The sequence below is a fragment of the Lissotriton vulgaris genome, chromosome 3_1, assembly GCF_964263255.1.
Source record: "Lissotriton vulgaris chromosome 3_1, aLisVul1.2, whole genome shotgun sequence".
Classification (NCBI taxonomy): Eukaryota; Metazoa; Chordata; class Amphibia; order Caudata; family Salamandridae; genus Lissotriton; species Lissotriton vulgaris.
In genome coordinates, this window is record NC_141689.1 from 1,111,692,362 (window position 1) to 1,111,710,388 (window position 18,027).

At 46.9% G+C, this 18,027-nt stretch overlaps 1 protein-coding gene across 1 annotated transcript in view; it reads right to left on the reverse strand.

Annotated features, from left to right (window-relative positions):
* BANK1 (B cell scaffold protein with ankyrin repeats 1) overlaps nucleotides 1-18,027 on the reverse strand; it is a 2,350,097-nt gene that overhangs the window by 917,238 nt on the left and 1,414,832 nt on the right. The gene's annotated exons all lie outside the window — the stretch shown is intronic.

An 18,027-nucleotide genomic window follows, 5' to 3' on the forward strand; every position in this document is an offset into this window, starting at 1 on the left:
GGTGAGACAGGGTCGCAGAGTATCCGCTGTTCACCTTGTCGAGATCTAATGTCACCGGTTTTTCGGCGAAAGGGGGACAGGAGATGTGCACACGCCTACATACAGGAGACGTACATGCGTACGGACAGAAGTGCACGTGTACGGCTCATGTGTATGCGTGCAAATCTCCTGTCCCGTACTGGTCATGTGTCCACGTGCACATCTCCTGTCCCTCCCTGTCTCCTGCTCGCTGTGCCTGCGCGGAAGCGAGATGTGCACGCGGAGACAGCTTTTTTTTGCAGTAAGTGTTGAGACGCCAAGACAGTCATCGAAAAACCAGGACAGTAAGGCAAATACGGGACGTCTGGTCACCCTATATTTGATAGACGTTACCCCTCCCCCACACTGACAGTGGAAGCTCAGTTCCATAAAATGCCCTTCTCACTCCACATTTAGGGTAGGAACTGCTCTGTACCCAGGCTTTGTCCTTGGTACTCGTATCACTGACCTTTTTACCGATGATATCAAGAGTCATGAATACAGAAGATGGACACAAAATGTAAAGAGGGCTCATTGTTGTTATCCACTTCTTGCTCTTTAACTCTTCAGCAGCAAGCAGGTTGTTTTTAAGGGGCAATATCTGGATTTACCTGATGTTCACATCTAGATCCATGTATGTTTGTAAACTTGGATTAATTTTTTCTCCAGCGATATTTACTAGAATACTAGATCCAGAGCTGTGTCAAATATTGCCTACTGGAAAGGTGGCGTAATATCGTTATCTAACAATTGCAGCTCAATAAGGTAAGGGTGGTGGGGGCTTTTTGATGGAGACTATTCTCAGCAGAACCAACACTAGCACCACTGACATCCTGTTCAGGATTCCACTAGAACCCGGTACTTGATTTAAAATATAAATTAGCTTGAAAGGGCTACATTATAAAAATATTAAGTTCGAAAGCATAACATTTGGGAAAGCAGTCTAAAATGGGTTTGACATGTATGAGAAAGTTAAATATAAAATGAAATTAAAGTGAAAGATAATGCTTCAAATGCTATTCTAAATGGAACATAACAATCCTAAAAAATGATTTTGTTCAAGATACATAAAAGCAGAAAGTTTAAAGCACACCTACTAAATATGTGCATTTGGCAGTTGTCCAAGAGGGCTCAGATCTTAAAAGAAGAGACCAGGATGGGGGAACTGGAGGGGGAAAAGCTGCTCCATTCAGTTTTCATAAGGAAATCTATACTGTGATTTACAATTGAGACTAATAGAAAATACATCTGCAAAAAACATATTTAAATAGATGTGACTTTAGAGAACAAGCAGGGTAAATCCAATAGGTTTTACAGTGCAGCAGACAGACACTCAATATCCATAAACACTCACACACTCTCTGACAAGGATGAAACAAAACATAACTAGGGCCATCATACACACAAACATACACACCTACAGCCACCAATGCACAAAGATCAGCCATCTGGCATTCATGCACATATTTATCTTCCTACTTTCATACAAATTAAATGTTTTTGTCATTTGGCAGTAGGAATGGCAACCTACACAAGTTATTTTTACTTATTGTACTATGCATGTCTATCTGCATCTGTTTATTTTCTTTCCTAATAATTGCTTCCATGCTAGTAACCACTTTAATAGCAGGCGGGGCGGAATACACACTGCCCTGCTTTGAAAACAAGGCCACTTTACTCTTTCAGCTATGCAGTCATATTGATCATGTGTCAATCACAGCAAATGCCTTCCTCAAAGTGCTCTCTGTACAAACCCATTTGGGTGCTTATTTACAAGCCCCTTCAGCCGCCAGGACGTCACTTTTCCACATATTAAACACCATCGCTGCTAGGGAGATTTTCCTCATGTTCTGAGTCTACTTTTTTCCCATTGTTCATGACGAGCTCAGCTCGTCATACGCACACGACCAGTGTACTGCATGACGAGCTGAGCTCGTCATGAGCAGTGAAGGGGTTAAAAGTGACCCACCTGCGGTGTAAGGGGCTTGTACATAAGCTCCTTTGTTTCTAAAAGCGCCAGTGGGAACAAATGGAAACAACAGATAATGAATTAGCATAGGAGAATTGAAAACTCCATTCTGGATTCATAATGCCCACATATTTCACATTCTTATCCAATCGTGAAGCAGTTTGACAGACCAACCCTTCCTTACAAGCTATATGCCTTGACTGTCACAAGGTTCATTATATCTAGCCTACATACCATTGGAAAATGAATTCCTCTAACCCCCATAAGGAAGGAAAAACATACTGGGTGTTATGTGTATTTGTAAAGGGCACTAACACCCGCAAGGGTATTCTGGCACGGAGCAGGTGTATGTGCCTCGCCCTGCCAGGGTAAGTTGGTTATTTGAAAAAACAGGTCTTTAGCTTCTTGTGGAATTCAAGAACAGAGGAGGTAGCCGAGGCGTTAATCTTGAGTGGGAGGTCGTTCCATGCTTTAGGAGCGATGTAACAGAATGCATGTTCTCCTGATCAGGTTCTGTGTATGAGTGGGATGTGTGCGAGTAGGAGTCCCGCAAAGTGGAGGGTGGTTGTGGATGGAGATGAGAGTATTTAGATAGGAGGAGCCTCTGTTGTGCTGTGCCTTAGATGTGTGAAGAATAGAGAGAAGGATGATTTGGAGGGCTCACAGGACCTCTCCCCTCATAAAGGTGAAAGAGAGTCAGTTGGGTCAAGTTCAACTTCAAAAATAAGAAGGAACGACCTGAGCTTAATATTGCAGAACAATAAACAAAATGAAGACCGATGCAAAGTAAAGCATTTTAGTTTCAGTTTATAAACTATTTTTCGATTTTAAAAAAATCTCAAAAGTCATCATAAACGTACATATAAACCAGATAGAAATATACAACTAGTCCCTATATCAATTCAGTTAATTATACTATGGACATATAATAATCACCTTTTAAAACAATAAATAGTATAAAAAGTCTTAAAATACTCCTGTCACATTGACCGGTTTAAAACGAGCACCAATATTATACAATAAAATTCATATAACAATGGAATGTATATAATCACAGAAATAACGGAGAAAATGTATCTATACCTCCCTTCATTCCAACGAATCACCCACGCCCATCCCAAAAACCTAGCTGTGGCAATCACTGAGGGGCCATCTACTGCTGTTCTTAGTAATCTAAATGCCTCACTATAAGACCTAGTTCCCAAAAGTGAGCACATTGGTTTCAACCAGCATCGCCTGGGATTCCTATATGCTTGGCAAGCGAAGAGAATATGTTCCTACTCTGAACTGATGGAATAATTTTCTATCACTTGTTGATGTGATTAGATCCCAATACTGTTCATATTTGGGTTCATGTTCAGTTTCAAGAAAGGTGCAAGACAGGGTGGAATTACTGGAAGCTGAAAACCGCCTAAGATATATCATATGCCAATAAGCAGCCTTGAGCTCTAATTTGCTGGGAAAAGTCTTTCTGGCGGGATAGCTCCACAGCCGGCTCAAACCCAGCTCACATAGAGTGTTTTTAACGCTCCTAAACCACTCAATTTTGTTATTAACATCCAACTCCCTAACTTCCAACACTGCCAGAGCATAGTTGGCCAGCTCGGGAGTCACCCAAAGTCTCCTCCAGTATGCAACTAATCTATATCTTGCTATATCCCTAATGGAATGACATCCCAAATCTAAAAAAGGGAGATCAGTGGAGTAGATTGTGGCAGGCCAATCAATGATCTTAAAAATTTATTTTGACCCACCACTAAAGGGTCCAAATTTACATGGCCCCACAACTCTACACCATAAAGGATAGAAGCACAAAAAATAAATAAATAAATAAATAAATAAATAAATAAATAAATAAATAAATAAATAAATAAAGGATGGAAGCACCATTTTTGGAATTATAAATCTGTAATACTGGGGCTATGGGTTTTGAATAGGAGCGTCTATGTTCCTTGAGCAACACTCCAGAGAGTTGGGCGTGTCGCACCAAAAGACAATCTATTTGGGGCTTCCAGCTCAGTTTTTTATCTATGATTACCCCTAGATATGAAAAGGTTGCTGTTTGCTCAGGGACAACATCCTGCATCCTAACTTCGCCAACGGCTTTGTTAGAGCTCTGGAGGACCATGAACTTCGTTTTGTCCACATTGACAACAAGGTCATGATCCACACAGAACTCCTCAAATCTTGAGAGGGTGCTTTGTAGGCCCTGTCTTGTTTTGGAAAGGATGAGAGTGTCGTCAGCGAACATTAGGAGAGGAATCTTTGTCCCGGCTAGGCTTGGGGCATCAGTAGGATAATTTTCAAAATATTTCAAAACCCCATTAATGTATATTGAAAATAGGGTTGGTGCAAGTACACACCCCTGCCTCACTACCTTCTCAACTGGAAATTTTTCGGTGGTACTCCCTGCCATATCCCATCTAACCTGGGCATAATTCTCTGTATGCAGTTTAACAATAAAGGCCAAAATGTCCAATGGCATACCCAGTTTTAGAAGGCTAGACTACAACTTAGTGCGAGAAACTAGGTCAAAAGCGGACCTAAGGTCTACGAAGGCTGCATAGATCGAGCCTCTCCCCAGGGTGACTGTGCGCCAATATAAAAGAATAAACCTTAAAGCTTGGTCCACCGTGAAAACCTGCTTGTAAATCAGAAAGGATATGGTATTCCTCCAACCATTGTTGAGAGGGTGAGCAGGAGAGAGATATATATAAGTAAGTGGAGTCGTGCTGAGATATATCTTGCTCTATCAATTTTCCTACCTTAGCAGCAAGTTCAGCGTTTGGTTTGCATGTTGTTACAGATAAGAAGAACATGAACTTTGATTAATGCCGCTTCTATTGTAGTTTATGAAGGTAAGCGGACATGGACATGGTATTCTTAGACTCAAGGCAGATTATGTATAGTCTGATGGTTTGGGTTTGCATGCAGGCACCTAGCAAGAGGTGTAGGTCACATGGGGTTGCTCACTCGGTTTTTTGTTTGGATTATAAGGTTAATGGAGAATATTTGATGGACTTTTGAGAGCATGAGGGTCAATCACGCACAGAGTGTGTTTTAAATATCATGAGATCTTTTGTTTCTGTGTAATACTTTATTCAAACATAATTGTGATTGTAAATAGTAATATATCTTGTGGTTATGATTTGATGAATTCTTTGTTATTTGTAGTACATTCCCCTGATGAAGGTGCATACCGAAATGCATTGGGATATGACTTCACTTGTGTAATGATGGAGAGTTGATTGAAGAATTCTGATTGGCACTTCTTCTGATAATTAAGAAGAATAAAAGCAATTCTGAAGAAAAGAAGTACACCCATTGGTTTGATGAGAGTTATTCATATGTTATTTTCACACTTTGCTTTGTATGTTTTGTATGATGGTCACATCAGCAGTCTGATTTTTGAGACTGCGGATAGAAGATTCGCATGAATTTGCTTTGGGATAGATTTCATATATTGAAATTTGACTATTAATGTATTAAGACGAAAGAAGAAATTATCACGTGTAGTGAGTCAGTGAATAGTGCTTCCCATAACACAGGTTGCTGTGAATTATGTTCATTTTGTACTAACTTGACTGGGGCTAGTCAAGATATGGGTAAGCACCGGTTTTAAATAATGAAAAAAGGACACAAACTTGTTTAAATAAGGAGTGCATATTACATATTATTGTTTGCATTCCTCCAACCATGCCTGCATTCTACCCAAAATCACCCTGGCAATTGCTTTTTGAATGCAATCAATCAGGCTTATAGACCTGTAGTTTCCTGGTAGGGAGCGATCCCCCTTTTTAAAAATAGGGAGGATTACTGCACCTGCCCAGGAAATGGGAATCGCTTCTACCTTGTCAATAGCATTCATTAAAATTTGTATATACAAGGCATTTTATTTCTAACATTTTAAACGATGTAATTTGTACAAACAACTGTATTTTTCAATCTGAAGATACTAAGGTAACTTTGAAACTCCATGCGTTTCAAACTAAAACAAGCATTTGCAATGCAATAGGTCTCACATTTACGGGAGTTTAAGCTGTTGGCATTGTAAATGACAATGCTTTTTATTTATGTTTTAAAAACCAAAACATAAATAAAAGGCATTGCTATTAACAATGCCAAAAGCTCAAACTCGCGTAAATGAGAGACATATTGCAAATGCTTGTTTTATTTTAGCACTGATACATCAGGTCCAGGGTCACCTACGGCTGACCCTGGATCATCTCTCCTTCAGGAAACAACTCAAGACGTGGCTGTTCGAGCCGTAGCGACCCCCCTCTCCTCAGCGCCTTGAGACCCTTACGGGTGAGTAGCGCCCTATACAAGTTCTGTGATTGATTGATTGATTGACCAGGTTGATCATATCTGAGTACATTTGGCGCAAGTCACACTGACTTGGGTAATAAAACACCTATTTTGCAGCACCCAGAAACCATCTAATGTGCATTGTATGGTGTATATTACTACGTTTAAAGTGAGATATTATTATTAGCTGTTCTGACCCAGGTTAATGCTGTTTATTCGTACAATGTTTCTCATTTGACCAAGCCGAATTTTGGGGGATTTTGAAGGAGTGTTGTATTTTCTGTAATACATTTGGGAGCGATGTGGTCTCTCTGCCCAACCCACTCCCTCCCCTCTTTGAGCTGGAGAAATGCAGAGGTGCTCCCAGGACAGGAAGCAGTAAATAATCTGTTGCAGATGTTGATAGAGATGCAGAACAAGTCCCACCCCTCAACCCATTCTCTTTGTCTCTCTTTAATTCCTGTTCCCTCCCCCCTTCCATGGACATCATTTAAGGGTTGTAGCCGCGACCCCTGACTTGCCCCATGTAATCCCAGGCCCTGTCTTTGTGGCCCCTCACCTCCGATCTCCTAGTTTGCTGCCCATTTTAGTTTTTATTACAGTAGAAATTAATAATATTGGATTATTTAGTCTAATTAAAAAAACTAGAGCTCCAGGATCTAGAACAAGAGCTTTACTAACGTGAGTGAAAAATGCTTTTGGTTTAAAATTTCTTTTATTGATTTTATCCACAGAGAAACAAATGAGCCAGTGTGCTTCACAATCATCGGGTAACAACCCAGCATTTACTATTGTGCAATTTTGGCAGAAAGAACAACAAACGTGAATATAAAATCTCCCTTCCCCTGCCCTCCTCTCTCCTCCTCCTCAAAGAAAAAGGTGAACTTGCGCAGTAGGAATAGTGCGGTCCTATAGGTAGGTCCCAAAAGCAACTTAATATCAGGTGTGGCAGGCGTGGGCACCGGTGGAGGGTTTGTCAGACGTAATAGTCTAAGATATTTGGGACATGTGAGTTCTGTAAATTCTGATGTCAATAGCGTCAAAAGGGGGGGCCAAAGTTCGTGGAATGAGGTCCGGGGTTGGTCAAGGAGAGAGAAATCTTTTCCATTCCTAGAATGGACCACAGTTTGTGTAACCAGCCAAGTTGAGTGGGCAAGGTTGTGGAGCCCCAGTGTGTTAGGACGTTCTGCACTGCTGCTCCTAGAGACAGGGCCATTTGTTTGCCTCTCCGAGAATGAAACGGGAAGGTGATGGCGTTGGGGAGGCCAAGGAGCATATATGCTGGGAATCTCCGGATCTGTGTATCGAAGTGAGAGTCGATCTCGTCTAATATTTGTGGCCAGTATGTCCCTAAAGAAGGGCCGTCCCAGAGCAAGTGAGTGAGAGTGCCCGGCGCACCTCAGCCTCTCCAGCACAACAGGCTACGCAAAGGGATTGCCCCAATAGAGCGGTACAGGGGTTAAATACCAATAGGTGGCCAATTTGTTGGCCTTTTCAATGGAAGCGACATTGCGAGCCATGTGACGAGCTCGATGGTAGATGTCCTTCCATTCCTTCGTTGAAAGTTCCTGTCCCAGTTCACCCTCCCAATGCAATTGACCCAGGGAGTTCTCAGTTTCTGGGGGGGAAGAGGAATTTATACAGATCTGACGTCAGATGCTTGTCGCTGTGTCTCGAGATTACCATCTCTCGAACGGCGTGAGCAGCCTCTCCGCACCCTCCCGCACCTCTTCCTGCAGCACCCAATGTCTGACCTGGAGGTAGCAGTATTGTTCTTTTTTGGAAAGCCCGAGATCAGTGCGGAACCCCACAAACGGGCGGAGGCAGGAAAAATCAAAGAAATGCTGATGGAGCGAGTAGCTTCAGCCGTCCAGTGATGAAATTACCCACAGTCAAGGCCAGGTGTAAAGTCTGGGTTCTTTACAATGGGCGTAATGGGGATGGGAAGGTCGTAAGTCCTCTGGTGGTCGCCGTCCTGTCCCAGGCTGCCATAATGGACCTCTGATAAGTATAAACTGTGATGTCGACACTGACGAGGGAGAAAGAGGACCCCCCCCACAGAGTGCGGGCCACAAGAGCTCTGTCCATAAATAACCAATGCTTCTCGGACTTGGGGCGGGACCACTCCACCAATGCCCACAGCTGGACTGCCCACCAATAAGTCTGGTGTCCCTAATCCACCCTCCACGGGTCTCTGTATGTAAGATGGCAGCGCATCTGAGCTCTTTGGTCCCACCATATATAGCGCTCTATGTCCCTCTGCAGGGCCCGGAGGACCCCGGTGGGGGGCATCAACGGGAGGGTGTGCAACATATAGAGAATTTGAGGCAACAGCACCGTCTTCACCGCCGCTCTCCGTCCTAGCCACGAGAGGGAGTGAGGCCTCCATTTGTGGAGTGAGTCCCGCACTGGGTTCAAAAGGTGCGAGTAGTTCATATGTCTGGTGAGAGAAAGAGAGAAACGGTGGGGGGCACCCGGAGAAAGATAAGTGATGATGTCATGGACCCATTGGATCTGAAAATTCATCTGAAGGAATTCCAGCGTCTCGGGCTCTAGGGACAGGTTAAGAGCTTGCGACCTATCCACATTTATCTGAAAGTCCGAGGCCAGAGCGAATTGGGCTATTTCATCCAGAAAAGCCGGTATGGAGTCTCAGGGATACTCCAGGGTCGCTACCACATCGTCAGCATAGAGACAGAGTTTGTGCTCTGACTCTCCAAAAAACACCCCTCGTATGGATGAGTCATCCCGGATACATTGGGCTAGTGGCTCCATATAGAGGGCGAAAAGAAGCGGCGACAGAGGACAGCCCTGCCTAGTCCTTCTACGTATTGAGAATGTTGCCTGCGCCACCCCACTCACCTGCACCGTAGCTGTAGGATTCGCATAACACTGGAAGATCCAGGTTATGAAGCGTTCGGGGAGAGGCCAAAATGAATCAAGGTTGCCCGGAGATATGGCCAGTGGACCCTGTTGAATGCCTTTTCGGTGTCGACCGAAAGGATCATGCGTTCGGCCGGGAAGCGCTCGGAGCTGTTCATCAGATGGAGAAGTCTTTTAGTGTTGTCCGAGCACTGTCGTCCGGGGACAAAGCCTCATCGATCCGGGACGATCAGGCTGGGGAGATGTTTGGAAAGCTGGGCCACCAGGATGCCAGTAAAGATCTTTAAGTCCATGTTAAGAAGGGATATTGGGCGGTACGAGCCGCAGAGGCGGTGATCCTTCCCAGGCTTTGGTAGTACACTTATTAGGCCGCTAGCATAGAGGAAGGGAAGTAAAAGACTGCTGTCGATCCGACTGAATTAAAAACTCGTGTAAAAAGGGGGGTCAGCGTCCCACAGAATTTCTCATAAAAACCGGAAGAAAACCCGTCCGGACTCGTTTAATTTATTCGGCAATCGCCGAGATAACCTCCACTAATTAGATGAATGTCTCTAGATCCGCTGCCTGGGACGCTAGTAATTTGGAAGTAGCCACACCCTATAGGTACCGAGTCGGTGCAGTGTCAGGCAAGACTTGAGCCGATTATAACGATTCATAAAATCGCCTTAATGCTTCGACAATCTTAACGCCTTCGCTGCTCCCCCCCCACTCCTCCCAGGGTCCTGTATCAATGTCACCTTCTGAGCTTGACATTAGGCTCAGAGGCGGTTTGCAAGGAGGCGCCCACATCTATCGCCCCTACATAGAAGGCATGTTTAAGACGCAAAGCTGCGTACTCTGCACTATCAACGTCTAGCCCTGCGAGCTGTGTCCGAGTTGTCTTTAACTATCTCCAGACCCTCGGCGCTCCTGTGCGCTGGTGAATACGTTCCAGCTCAACGACCTCGGCCATCAGATGTGCAGGCTTCTCCCTTCTGGCTTTATTGTCAGTTGACGGGATGCTAATGAAAACCCCCCTTCATCGCTTCCCATAGGGTTGTCATGGAGAGGTCAGGTGTGTCATTTAAAGCTAAGTAGTCCTCCATGCTTACCTCGACATGTCGCACCACGAAAGGCCATACGAGCATGGTCTACTGTAGGTGCCAGAAGCGGCAAGTAGCACACCTTTGGAGGAAGGTCAGAGAGAGTCACAGTGCAGAGTGGTCGGGCAGAGGGCAGGGGAGAATCTCAACTACACTAGCTTTCTGTGTTAGAAGGTCTGAAGTAAAGATGTAATCAATTCAATAGTAGGTTTTATGGGGATGTGAATAAAACGTGTAAGCCTTAGTATTAGGGTGTCTATGTCTCCAGATGTCAGTGAGCCCCGCTTCAGTCAATAATCGCTTCCTGGTCTTGGACAGAGTTCCCGTCTGACCCCATCGTTACCCAGAGCGATCCATGTCCCCATATAAGACCATATTAAGGTCCCTCCCAATAAGACTGTCTGATCCATCAAACTTGTGATCTCCTGAATGACCGACGTTATGAAACCCTCCTGTCCGCTGTTGGGGACATATACTCAGGCTAGCACAAACGTGTGTGTGTCTAAAGTAAAGGTGTGGGCCAAAAACCTCCCTTTAATATCAGCCTGTTTGCTACCCAGACGCCCTGGGAAGCGGGAGGAGACCAAGATGGCAACCCCAGCAGTCTTGGAAGTGGCGGATGAAAACATTTGAATTGGAAACGCCATCAAAGGCGATGGGTATTGGCCATGATGAGGTGCATCTCTTGAAGTAGGTATATATGGGCGTCAGATCGCTCCAAGTATGACATAAGTGCTCATCGTTTAGTGGGATTGTTTATGCCTTTCACATTTAGGGACACAATGTGGATGTCAGTGACCATGTGGGTGGGAATCCAAATTTGCTATAGCTAACAGCACTCGTCTAGTGGACATGTGAGGGGCACAGGGGCCTAGGAGATGAGCCTACACTAGCATCGGAGGAGAAGAAGGCAACCCAATGAAGAAAGGAAACAACGTAAAAGAAGTACCCGGAATTAACAAAGCAAGAAAAACTGTCATGAATAAACTTCACAAATGTCCCGGGCGGACTGCCTGTGGTGAGAAGGGGAATGGATAGCAGGAGGCCTGCCCCCCTCCCGCCCCAGGCCCAATCATATCAGCCCGAATGGTCCCACCAGGCAGCTGAAAAAGAGGCAGCAAAGATGGGTGACATTCCATAAAAAAGGAGCCTAGGTCAGTCCGCAGAGGTGTGGGTGGAGTCTTCCCACAAGGATCGGAGAACTGCTGAGCGTTCCTTGGCCATAGCATCTGTGTCAGGGCGAGAGACTGGTGGAAGGCCCCGCACTCTCCGCCAGCAGCCGCCATCCTCTCGGCGAGTGGGGCTAACGTGCTTCACCTGTCTGTCGTGGTCCACAGGAGAGAAGACCCTTCTTCCACAGAACATATTTGCCAGAGTCTACCTTCCTATTTAAAAATGAGCCTGAATGGATGGCCCCAGGAGTAAGCAACTTCCTTAGAGCGAAGGGATGTGGTGATGGGACGGAAATCACGCCGCTTCTGAAGAGTGGAGGCAGCTAGGTCTTGGAAGAGGAGCGGCTTGCATGAGTGGAATTCGATGGGATGCTTAGTCCGTGGCTCGCACAGGATGAGTTTCCTGAGTCTGAAATCATGGACGCATGTCAGGATATCGGGTGGTGGAGCCGTCGATGACCTCCTGAGGCCTACTTGATGTGTGCGATTCAGCCAGATCTCCTGGTCTGGGCGACCCCCTAGAACGTGGTGGAATAGGTCCACCACAAAGTCCTCAATATCCTGAGCCTCCACTCCCTGCAGAACCTCCCTTATCCGGATGTTGTTTCGGCGAGAACAGTTCTCCAGGTCCTCTGGGTGGGATTGAATATCTAGATGTTTGTACGCGCAGCCCAAGCTCCTCCTTCTGTAGCTGAGACACCTCCTCATCCCTGACCGCCATCTGGTTTTCCAAATCGTCCACCCGTTCTCCCACAGAGTCTATATTCTTGCGCATCTCCCACATTTCGGCCGTAAGATCCTTTTTCATAGTGTGGAACTCCCTGGTCAGGTCTGCAAAGAGTGATTCCAGGATGCTGCTTGTAACCGGGCCATCGGGCTCCGCTTGATCTTGCCGGACCTCGGCCCCACCCGGATGTGAAATAGTGTCTGCTCCACCAGCCCCGGCTTTGAGAAGTAAGCAAGGGACTCACGTCTGAGCATACCCTGCCACACGTATGGCGGCCAAAAGCGGTACAAAAGGGGGGTGGTGATGGACGGAGCATCTGAATCAATACAGTGTAAAGATCTGTTCTGATATGGCTATATGCAAATCAGTCTGACCCTGTGCCCCCTTTTGTACCGCTTTTGGCCGCCATAAGTGTGGCAGGGTATACTCAGACATGAGTCCCTTGCTCACTTTGCCACTGGATTCAAGCAAGCCGGGCTGAAGACGGCTGGAATGCCAGAAACCAGTCCTCAGAAGCTTGTTTCCGGTCCAGGGAAGACATGGCTTGGCAGTTCGGGCTGGACTGCTCCCATGAGGCACAGGGTGCAACTGATTTGCATATAGCCATGTCGGAACTGGGGTGGCAGAGTGGGCTAAAGAACGGTGATGGATTAAACCCAGATCTTTTGACTGGGTGTGAGTGTTTGATTGATTCAGATGCTCCGTCCATCACCACCCCCGTTTGTACCGTAGGCATGATAGGCCAGGTGAGCTCTGCTATTAGTTCGCCTGTGTCCTGCCGCGCTCCTGAATCAGATGCGAACCCCGCTGGGGGTTGCGAGCCTCAGCACCCAATGGTCAGGAGGGGGGCTCGACAGGAGGAGCGAGACACGCTCGGTGTGCTAGGCACCCAGCGGGCGACCGCATACCTCATTCAAAGCGCTGCTGCGGTATCCTCATTCTCAGGCTTGCACCGCCATTTTGAAACTGCAGCGAGTGAGAGCTATGCGGCCAGCGGACTTCGTGAGGGCTCGGCCGCAGAACAGTTCTGGGCCCTGCAACCACCGCGGGAGCTCCACAAGGCAGCTGGAAGTCGCAGCGGAAGTCTCTGCTCCTGCAATTCGCGGCAGCCGCCGATGCCAATCACCCTCCGGGCGCGCTCAGCCCCACGCGCCACCGGGGTCGGGAGCCTGAATCCAGCCTTCGCTCCTCGTCCGGTGGACCGGAGGTGCAGATGAGGATCACAGGTACCACCCAGGCCAGGATGTACCGGCAGGGACACTCTATACAATGCTGTGCAGGCAAGGCCCAGTCTGTGGGCAGGAGCGGTGAGTAGATGTGTCCTACTTGTCCGCCATCTTGGACACGCTCCCGTGAAAAATGCTTTTAAATGTATGTTATGTGCATACTTGTGGGAGAGAGTGATTTTGTATGAGAGTGTGAGAGAATTTGTTTGAGTGAGCTTGTGTGTGTCAACATGAGCGAGAGTCAGTTACACATACTGATTGAGAATGAAGGAGTATGAGTGAATGGGAATGAAGGAGTATGAGTGAACCAGAATGAGTGAGACTAAGAATAACTTCAAGTGAGAGAGTGGGTGACTCAGAATGAATGAATAAAAATGTGTGTGAGGACTGTTAGGGAGTGGTACTGTGAGTGAGGGTGAGCGTATGTGTGAGAAGTCATAGTGAGTGACAATAAGTTAGAATGATTAAGAGTGAGTTAGAGTAAGAGTGAATATGAGCAAAAGTGAGAGTAAATGATTAAAACATTGGCCTGGATCGGATCTGTTTCCAGCCAGTGGCGACAGACAGATGTGGTTGGTGTCTGGAGGTGCAGCTGTGTAGAGTCTGTATCAAGGAAGGGTGCAGGGTGGGGAACCCCTGAACCCCTGGAGAGAGGTGCAAGCTTCCCTCACTCTCAGTGATGGTTAATAGATGCTTCCCGTGTCATTAGATACACATTTTTTATTCCAGAGCCTTCCTTTACTACCTTCATGCATTCTGGGAGTTGTAGCCTTGATTAATACCAAGTGAACCAGTTGGACTGACGCACCAGGAAGCAGTGGTTTGTAAAAGACGAGAACTGGGGCCCGTGTCCCTGATACCATGGAGTCATCTGATAAACTTAAGGCCTTCAGTTTTGTATTTTCCTTTGAGCCCTTGAGGCAGTCTGTCTCTCTGTCATGTTAGTCCACTGTCCAGCCTCATCAAGATACCCTGGTCTGAGGCATGGTCCTGCACAGGTGGAAGGTCAGGGGAGTCTGTGTGAACTCGGATCACATGGTGCAGATCTGTTGCATCAAGGCGTAAGTGCACATTTCAGGGATAATAAAGGTGTGCGGTGGGGGCTCCTCGCCTACTTTCCAGCATGTGAAAAGCTGCACACACTGTCCCTGCTTTAAAGCCCTTTGTGGCTGGTGGGTAAACTAGGATGTTTACCTGGGAGAGTTTTCCCCCTCTCAGATGGGATGGAATTGCTGTGTTGTGTCAGCCCTGTACATGCCCTGGTTGGGGGTGGGCAAGAATGCTTGCGAATAGGCCACCCCTCTCACTTTCCTCATGTTGAAAGCGAATCTTATCAGCTATCCTAGAAGCAACCCTCTTCACACCTCACACAGTACACATGTGATCCCCTTTAAAGGAGTGTTTGGGTGGGGTGCGGGGGGAGAGCCAAGGCAGGCTGGCTACAGTTCGGACTCAGCTATGCTGCTGCTATGTGCCTCGACTATTTGTGGCACAAACGCTGGTGACAGCTCATTAGTGGTTTTGCAGACTTGAGGGCAAATTTACCACTCATGCATGTTACAAGTCACACATTTACTCTTGTAAACGCATGGCTAGTTTTAGAATACATTCACAATTTTAAGGAACATTCAGTGCAGTCCCAGGAGCACTCGCATGCGTAAAAATTTATTTGGATTGGAATGTGGAACAGGGCAAAAACCTGCATTTGTTTGCAATATGTTTTTTTTCTTTCTCCAAAGGGAAATCCCTACATCTCCATTCTCATCATAAATATAAATTAATTGCTAACACTTTGCAGCAGTAAATCTACAAGCGCATTCGGGCTGGAATCTCCCTGCTGTAGTGAATATTCACAAGCGTGCATGTCTGTAGTCATGCCGACTTTCACTGGGGGCCCCTCCTTTGACGCGTACAATCCCACGCCTAGCAGGGTTGCTTGCACGGAAAACAAGCTGAGTAGGATACACGCTGGCACCCAAAAAACATGCATTGGCACAGGGATTAGGAAAGTAAGTCTCGGCGTAGGCTCGACAGCCTGTGATTCTGATCAAACTACCGTAATAAACAAGCTCTCGCCATTGCAAAGGCAGCCGCTTCTTTATATTTGCATTGCGCTTTCACTTTGTCAAAGGTGAATTAATAACAAAAAGTGCTTAAAGAGTAATTGAAGGAGACAAGGCAGCAACTTCTTTATAGTTGAATCACGCTTTCACTTTAAGTGAAAGCGCTTTGCAAAAATAAACACACAGCCGCCCTTGCCAAAGGCGACTGAAACAAGCTGTCACCATTATCCAAATAATAAGAAAAAAGTGCTTTGCCCAGTAATTAAAGGAGACCGTATCAGACCGCAAGGAAACGATCCAGTCCGGATGGGCGGGGCCCAAAGGAGACAGGGCCGTCACCCAAAAGCCTCACTTTCAAATGGAGGCCAGCATTTAGCAAATAGTATGATGCTAGCCAATGAAAATGATGGGCGTGGCTTTAAGTTCCCTTCAGAAATCATCTTGATCACAATAAACCTCGCAGAGCGAGGAGCGCATGCACGCTCCAACGCTAGGCCTGCTAGACTTAAAAATAGCAAACTATCAGGCTAGATTTGTATCAACTTTAAGTTGAAAGGTGTAAGTGTTCACAGATTTGCATTTAGTGGACCCAGGATCGCAACCTCACCATAATTTCATAGCTATTCCCAGTCGAACCCTGTTAACCTCTCCAAAGAAGCTGGACATACTTGGACACCAAGTCACCAAAACTGCTTCAAAATCACACCAAACTTATAACTCACCCCACTACTACCAACACAACAGAATGTATTAAAAGCACCAACACTGCACTTTCTTGCAACCAAAACATTTTCTAGTACCGTACAGCTGGTAACATTTCATTCTCCATTAGCAGGAACCACAACCATAATACATCAATCAGACTGTTCATTGCACTGTCCTATAAGCATCACAGTGCCATCCTCAAACAAACAGCATGGGATCCTCCATGTGGTATATAAGTGTAGTGGAATGCACTGGATACAGTGCTATACATTGTCCTCTACATACTAACCAAAAGGGCACCGACATCACCATAGACACTGCACCTGCATTACTGAACAAACCAGGGACCGTGTGACAGTAAAGGTGCATTTTCATTGTTTGGGCCAGGCGCACCTTTCAAAAGGTGCATCCATCGTAAAGTATGGAAATGTGGGGAGGAGCTAAGACACCAACCAAGATGGCCGCATAGTCTCCCGGCTCCGCTGACCTCCGTCCTTCGCTCTATTATCCTGTCGCTTATCCTGGTTACCTGCACCGGATCCGTGTGTGTGATCCGACCTGCTCTCCAGTGGTGCAATCCCGGAGCTTCTCCGCCGTTGTGGAGCGGAGGATGGTCGTTTGAGGCCTAACCCAGCAGAGACACCGGGGTCTCGAGTGCGGGCTCTGCCGGGTCCGAGTTGAATAACAACGGACTGCTGAACGAGGTCGGGTCCGCTCTCTGGAACACTCTGACTTTTTGATTGGTCTGCTACCACCAGCTGCCTGGTGCCCTACAGTAGGTGAGGTGACGAGTGACGCATGGTGCTGTGTCGCGGGGGTCCCTGACCGGGGGTTCGGCATTTGCATCGTCGATCCCCCTGGGCCGGTGCCTCGCTGCGTATTACTGCTTGCTAACCGTCAGTCCCTCATGGCTTACTCCTGCTCCGCCTAATTTTGCCCCGGAGAAGGCGCCTCTCCGTGGGGACCACCATGTTGGAGGAAGAAAGGCATCTAGCGGAGCAGGCTCGAACTGGCCCATCACTGCGAACGGTGCTGGAGACACTCATGGCACTTAAGGGGACCATTGAAGTCCAGACTTGCAGTTTGTTGTCTGCGACGGATGAACTCACAGGCCTGAGAGCGGATCCTGACTCGACACCCGTGCCCCGGCAACTAGCCTGCATTTCAATAGACATTTCGGAGACTTGTTTTGACCCGGCGCTGGAAGCAGAGTTTGCCCCTATTGTACTGGATCTACCCGACTGTACTGTGCCCGATCACCCAATGGAGCCGTTGTAACCCCCGACTGGGTATCCCTTGGAACATTTACATGTCGTCCCCATTCTGGAACTTTCTACTTTTCATCTCTTGCTGTTTCGGACCTTGTCGACTATCCTCCCCTGTCGATCTTTCAAGATGGCGGATGGAGTAAAGCTTGGCTTCGGAGACAGGGAGGGGCAACATTGGCACCAACCATCTACATTGAGATCTGCCGTTCTTTTCTCATCTGTTTACTCCTGTTCTGTAGACTCTTGCAGTAATTTGTGGAAGGGACTTTCTTTAATTGACGACTTTATTGAATTTGATCGACGGGGCCAGGGTTGAGATTGTTATCTGGGTCTCTCATTGTGGCACTAGGTTTAACGGGAGTGCTTTTTTGACCTAACGGAGTCCGGGGCGGGGCTGCCTACGACGGGGGAAGGAGACCGGGAGTCCATAGAAATATGCCCTCCTCCGCTTTCCCTCACCGAGTGGGGTTCTTTGCCTTTTCTTTCTTTCTCTTCTTCTATATTTCGGGTTCTGATTACTGGGCGACAGGCACGCTGCGAGGGGGGTGGCCGTAGTCATCAGCAGGGGTGCAGGGTGGGGGGGTGTGGGGATGGGTGTTCGTTTTT